General features: G+C 38.5%; 1 long non-coding RNA gene across 1 annotated transcript; it reads right to left on the bottom strand.

The window, feature by feature from the left end:
- Positions 1-5807: 5807 nt before the first annotated feature.
- LOC137466247 (uncharacterized) lies at positions 5808-6661 on the bottom strand. The gene is made up of 2 exons (XR_010995074.1): positions 6510-6661; positions 5808-6436 (listed from the first exon to the last, which is right to left on the bottom strand). It is a non-coding gene; the product is annotated as an uncharacterized lncRNA (long non-coding RNA).
- Between the last annotated feature and the right edge of the window lie 370 nt (positions 6662-7031).

Consider the following 7031-nt stretch of genomic DNA (forward strand, 5'->3'; position numbering starts at 1 on the left):
GGCACCGGGGGACATGATTTAGTGTTGGACTTGACACTGTTACATTTATGGTTGAACTCGATGACCTTACAGGTCTTTTCCAACATAAATGATTCTATGATTGCGTACTTAACAAACATTCATTTTTCAGAGGAGTGCCTGATTGATTCCCTGAATATTGAACTTTGTATCCTGTCAGGAGAACTCAAAGGAGATTGAAAGATTTCTGGAATACTGATTCAGTTAAAATACTGATTCTTAAGCTCTCAGTTGTTATTGCCTCCTGCTCTGAGAAGTTACTTTTGTTTAGTGAGACAAATGCAATTGGCTACAGCACTCAATATCATGGGGTACACACCAGTAGCTGCCCTGAATAAGATGTGGTGCAGATGCATCAAAGAGTAAGCAGACCAAATGTTAGTATTAAATAGGTAAAATATTTCCTGTGGTGAGAGAACCAGTCCCGTGTCAGTAAAGCATTGGCATATACCAGCTTTGGCGGCCTTCCTTTTAAAATATTCTGTGTTAAACAAGTGATTTTTTTAATCAATGATAAAAACCAAAATGGGAAACTATTTACTTGACCAGCCAACTGCTTCCAAGACACACATTCACCTTAACAGTTCAGTGTAGTTCCTTCACAATACAGGATTGTTATACACATTTTTTCTACCTAAAGTTCCAATTTCAGTTTTGTTGGCCTCTCCAGTTTTCATTGCTTACTTTTTTATATATTATTGTTATTCTATAACCTGTAGGGTGCAGTTATTTTTATTCTCCAGATACCTTATCTCTACTCATTCCCCAGCCTAAACAGTGTACATAAAACTTTTTTCAGACCACTTCCCCCGAGATGTAAAAATATTGTTTATAAAAAGGGCAGGGGGAGAACATAAAGTCTATCATTGTATAAATAATTTCAGTCACGACATGGGAAATATTTTTAAAAGGAAGACATACCAACAACTGAATAGATTTTGGGGAAGGAAAAGTGTTTCTAATAGGAAGCTTTTAAAGCCTTAAGCCTGAAGTTGAGGGGGCAATGTTCCTGGAGCCCCATTTAGCAGCTAGTATAGAATAAGTCTCATTTCACATGCATGAAATGTACTGCTCATTCAGCACATAATCGCTTTGCTAGGTGGAAAAGTCAGGATGCAGATTCCAGCCTGCCTGAAATAAGAGTCACAGAGCCCTCTCTGCGTGTGTGCGTCTTGCCTCCGTAAACCCAACCACGGCTTGTGCAGGCAGGGCTTTTGTAGCTACAAACTGAGACATCAGATGGAAGCTGACATTTTCCTCTCACACAAGTCTGTGCAAATGCTAAGGCCCATGGCACAGTACTTCCCAAGCAGGTGGTACAAGGATGCCAGTAGGAGCACATCCCAAAGGCATTTCTGCAGCATGGAATAACTGACTCAACCTGCTGGAGGTTTCTAAATGAAAGATGAAGATATTCTGTTTTGGACAGCTGTTGCCACAGATTCCTATTTTGGGGTTTGTTCCATTCCATTTTAATCATTTATCAATATGGTCTGTATCATTTACATAGCTGATGGCTTTGGAAAAAAAAAAGAAAAAGCCAAACGAAATTCTTCCAGTCAGCATCATTTTTGTACTAAAAATGAATGCTCAGAGAATGATAAATTACACCTCTTTTTCTTCTACTTCTTAGTCTCCTTTGAGAATAGCAAGTGATTACTATATCACGGATTTCTAGTTTTAAAGTCACAGCTTCAGTGTTTCTGCTAACTCATGTTTTTCTCCAGCTACGTTATTTCAGGTCTGTAGGTAGTTCTGTTTACTAAGTGCAGTGCAGCCCAGTGAAACATTATGCTGTGCTAAACTAAACTTTTCTTGTCAAAAGCCTATTTATTCATAACACTTCACTATGAAATGCATTTACAGCCGAGTATTTTAAGCCATTTTCCATGCAATAACAAAAATTTACTACTGCTGCTTTTTTTTTTTTGCCTTTTTTTTTTTTTTTTTTAATTTGGTAGTGATTTGTCATCTCTGGTAGAAGAATTACAAATCCAGCCAGCTAAGCCATATTTTTTCCACCTTAATACTGGTACCCTTTTTCCTTAAGGATACTTAATAGCTTTAATTATGCCCATTGTTTACTGAGGAAACAGCAGCATGACACTTAAAAAGCCCCTGTGCCTTATAGTTAAAGGACAAAGTTCATGCAGTTGATGAAGGAGACTCTGAATGCAGGTGTGAAACTTCAGTGTAGCTATTGCTCTGTTTTTACAGCTGTTGATCTTTCACACCTCTCAAGCAGACCATACTGTGCAGGAATTGATATTTAGAAAATAACTGGGCACCGTGATCAAGTATCACCACCCTCGTAATTCTTCTGCAGCATTTCAGGATGGTGTTTCTGTTTTCTTTCCACTTGTTTTAGATTAGGTACAAAAGGAATGAAATTGGTCTGATTATTTCAGGTGAAAAAGAGTCTTAGTGCCTGCTCTACACACAGTTATGGTTGGTTTTTGTTGCTTGGGGTTTTTTTTTTCTCCTTTTAATTTTGCTTATTATTATTCCAGTTGTGTAATTTTTGTTTCTAGGAAGATGAAATTCAGGTAATGATCTTAGAATATTTTACTCAAACCTTGATGAAGACACTTCAAAATTCCAGAAGAGAAACCTCTTTGAAATAATTAATTCCAGATCTTTACATAGCCCTGATGAATATTGTGACAATGCTAAGAATGAGATATTAGCAGCTCTGTTGCCTATTTGGTAGAGACTTTTCTCATTAAAATGGCTCATTGCATCATTTTGGTGTGGTGCTGAGGCCAAATATAGAGTCTTCAAGACAGCATTTCATCAGAAATAGTGATGTCTGATTAGTCAAATAGGATTAGGAAAAAAAAAAAACAAGTGTGGAACCAGATAATTTTTAAATATGATATTGAATAGAAGGAAAAAAAAAAAAAAAAAAGCTGTGAGCAGGTTTCCAAACCAGACTGAAAGTGGTACTGAAGAAAGGGGAAGATGGCCCAAAAGTGGCCGTGAAGGTCACAGCCTCTGCAGTCTCTTGGGGAGAATAGGCCAGCAACTGGCCCAGACTCTGTGAGGTGATTTCCATCACCTGGGTTAAGACCTGATCTGAATCTTAGTCCTGGAATTAAACAGAATATTTCCTCTGTTTCTCCGGAAGCTCAGGCTCCTTTCTTGTGCCTCTAGGCATTCAAAAGTCACTGCAGAAATGAGGACAGGGTTTATTTTCTGTAATAAATTACCAATAATAAGCTGCAGTTCATAAGAAAGCATAGTAGCATCTCTGGTGTAAATGATTATCAGGCAACTGGGTGCATTCTAAAATTAGACCCTAATGCTGCCAGATCTGATCTCTCTCTCTGGCTTTGGGATGTTATAAACATAATTCATAGATGTTGTAATTTTCACAGAGGGAAATAGGACACAGCTGTACATCATCACCCTGAACTCTCAGAACACTTAAGCATATACATCCCATTAAAAACACATTTTTCAGCATATCACAAGGAAAATATTCCCTGAAACTACCTTTCTCTTATAAAATTGAATCAAATTAATAATGTTAGTAGTTCAATTTTTGTGCTATTCTTTGTCCATTTTCTTTTAAAGGAAGAATTAATTTGTCTTAGGGTATCCTTAAAGAAAGAAAATGATTATCATAGAAAGGATTGAATTTACCTACTCTTTCCAACAAGAAGTCAGGGTTTGATACTTTCATTCTTATTAATGCCATAATATTTTATGTGGCTTTCTAAACTATGCAATCTTGGATATGGAAGTCTCTCTACCCTAGGGGTGGTGGGCTGGTAGCTGAGGTTGAAATAAAACTTAAATCTTTTTCTCTTTCTGTAATGCACGCTATTCATGCTTCATGAAACTGTGCTATTTGACACTTCTCCAGATAAATGCAGCGTCCTGATGATGTGTCATTCTTCATTATGTTAGCAAGCTCTGTTCCTTAAAGTTAATCAAAATGCTACTGGAATTTTCTCATGTCATTTTAGGCAAGTTTCTTTGCTGAAGGAAGACCTTTTATATCCCTCTGAAATTGCTTTTAAGAGCAATTCTGTATGTGCTGAAGAGCATGATAAGGTCAGAGCTGTGGGATGCAGCAAGAAGGTGGCCTGGTTCTCCAGTTGTTTACACAGGTGCTCTGCTAATGTGATCCTGTTGTCCTTGGGGGCCTTGTGTCTGCCTTGGGATGAGGCTGGTTTTCAGTTATGCCACCAAAGGAGAACTCCCCAGCTGATCTCTGCAACTGTGGCCCATGGAGAAGGACTGCACGGATGCAGTTCCAGAGCAGAGGGAGTAACACTAGAAAAAAAGGACAAAGTAGTACAATTATGCATGTTCTGGTAGAGGAATATTATTTTATATCTTTAAGACCATAAGAATGTATTCAAACATCAAGCTGGTTGTTACTTTGGTGCCTTAGAACATTACAAGTTCCCAGTGAGGAAGTTGGGGTTATATATGTCACTGATGTTTATGCATGTACTTTCCTTATTCCACTTTGTATTTACAATGCATATTTTCCCTTGAGTTATTGCTGGAACCAAAACCCATATTTAATCAGATATAAAAAATCTACTGATACAATTTTTATGTGAGAAAGGTTAGCTCCTGTTCTTCTGAAAGTTAAGAGGTGCTTCATTCAGTATAAATCAATTCTATGTCATCTCAGAATTCCCATTGGACTTCTGATCTCTTTTCATTTTTTACCAAAAAGATTAATGAGGTCACCTACTACTCTGACATCACTCCTTCCTCTTCCTGCAGGAACTACAGCAGAAGAACTAATGCTGTGTGAGAGGAATTATCCCTCAATATAGTAACTGTGGATGCTATGAAGGGCAGAAAAATCTTTCTTTACACCAAAGCCAGAACACCAGAGAATCATAGAATGACTTGGGTTGGCAGGGACCTTAAGGACCTTTTAATTCCAATCCCACTGCCATGGACTAAACCAGGTTGTTCAGGCCCCCATCCAGCCTGGTCTTGAACACTTCAACCTATCTCAAACTCATTTGTTTTTCCTGTAAACCAAACAAGTACAAATTTCCTTTTTATGAAAACACTATTTTATTTCTTTTATCTTTCAAATTATTTTTAATAGGAAATCTTTTCTATTTACATTCTCTGAGCATCGGTGTTAAATCCTTAATTCTACCTGGTTAATAAGTCTAGCTGAGGCCTAATCAATCATTAGCTTAGACCGAGACTGAAAATCTTAATAGCAACAAGTATTTGGGGAGAATTTGTCAATTCAATTTGCTACTCAGTCTCATAGCCTTGCCCCAAGCATCAGCCAGGAGGGGATTTTTCCAAGGTTCCTTGTAGTTCAACAAACATTGGAAATTATTTTTCTGTCAATCTCAAAAAGAGAAATGGTCTTTTCTTCTAAAAGGGAACTAAAATACATATTGCCTTTCTAGTTCACTTGTTTAATAACGACAAAACTTGCTACATAAAAACCCATGCTGAAAGTCAGAGTTTGCTATTTCTGCTTCTTCATCACTGAATTTTGTCAAATACCAGAGCTCTGGATATGGCATTCATCAGCTACCTGCTGCTCAAGAACAGCAGAGGGAGCACAAAACACTTTGTTTTCTTTTAGTTTCTTGGTGATGGTGAGATTAACTTTAAAATGACAGTCATAAAGGTTCCTAGAACCCATAGGTCTTCATCAAGTTATATATTTTTCTAATATTTCTAATAATTTTTCTGATCAGAACTGTTGCTGATGGTAGCTCTCATCTCCCAGAAAATCACACACAACTTGCAGGTACTGCTTGTTTTCATCATTAAATCTGTCTAATCTCTTTATATTGGCTTTGACTTTTATTTTTCAGCTGAACTTTAGATACCATATCTTTTCATCACTACCCAAAGGTCCAAATACGTGGCAAAATAGTTAGAACTATGTGTAATTTTCTCTTACAAAATAGACTACCTTGGCTGATGTAATTCAGGACCAAGTTAGCATCACGATCTTGTCAATTCAGTTTTTATATCTTTTCTGTGCTATACAGCTATGTGTGTGTTCTGCAGCTCTTGAAATATCTTCTTCCAGCTTCACTGCCTGAGGCCACAAGTGTGCAGAGCAGTTCTGTCTCCCAAAGAATGTCAAACATAATGAAAAAATGAACTTGCAAAAGAGCTGATTTTTGTGTGCCTTTCTGCTTGTTTCTTCTGCCTGCTCTTTTTGCTTTTCCCCTGTCCTCTTAGGTTTTATCTTCTGCTTTTGGAACTGTATCCAAAGCTCCCTCAGAATGAACTGCTTTTAAAAAGCTTCCTTATAATGAGGCTTGTCACACAAAGAATGGAGCATTGCTGAACGCTCACAATGTGGCACAGGCTGCCTCAACCTTTCGATGCTCACTCTCAGAATTAGCATTCTTGGCTAACAATGGTTTTCATCCCTTCTCTTTCTGCTGCCGAAGACTGTGACCTGATATATTCAAGAAATCACACTCACAGAAATGAATGGAAAGTATGAGGATTAAAGTGAAGGTTAACCTCACAGAAAAGGAGAACTTTAAAGTCAGGCTATCCGTTGGACCTGAGCATTATAGGAGAAGCAGGAGAGTGAGTGATCTTGAATTCAGTGCCAAAGGTGAAGGCAGCTTTCCTCACAATGGGCAAAGCCTGTGTGCTTTAAGCGTAACTTCAATGGAACTGCAAACAGGGATGGGCCACAGCTGCACACGCTTCTGCTTCACCAGGGAGGGCAGAAGTGCTCAGCATCGGCTGAGCCACCCGTGCCCCTTCAGACCTCTGAGCACCCGAATCCTGGAGGAGAAAACGTGTGAGACACCTGCTTTGAACTGATGGATGCTGGGAGAGTATAGGCTAGGCTTGAAAGCCTTTCTGTCAACTCACTGAAGACATTAGAAGGAAATAGAATAAAAGAGAGCAGCCTCACTGTTGGAGTTCTGAGACATGAACAGCTCTTGCTGGAGCTCATGCCCAAATTACTGGTGCTGAGCAGCCCTAGGTGCTGTGTCTGCCCCAGAATGCAGTGAGTCTTACAGGTTCTGGAGAGT

Source organism: Anomalospiza imberbis, chromosome 2 (genome assembly GCF_031753505.1).
Source record: "Anomalospiza imberbis isolate Cuckoo-Finch-1a 21T00152 chromosome 2, ASM3175350v1, whole genome shotgun sequence".
Taxonomy (NCBI): domain Eukaryota; kingdom Metazoa; phylum Chordata; class Aves; order Passeriformes; family Viduidae; genus Anomalospiza; species Anomalospiza imberbis.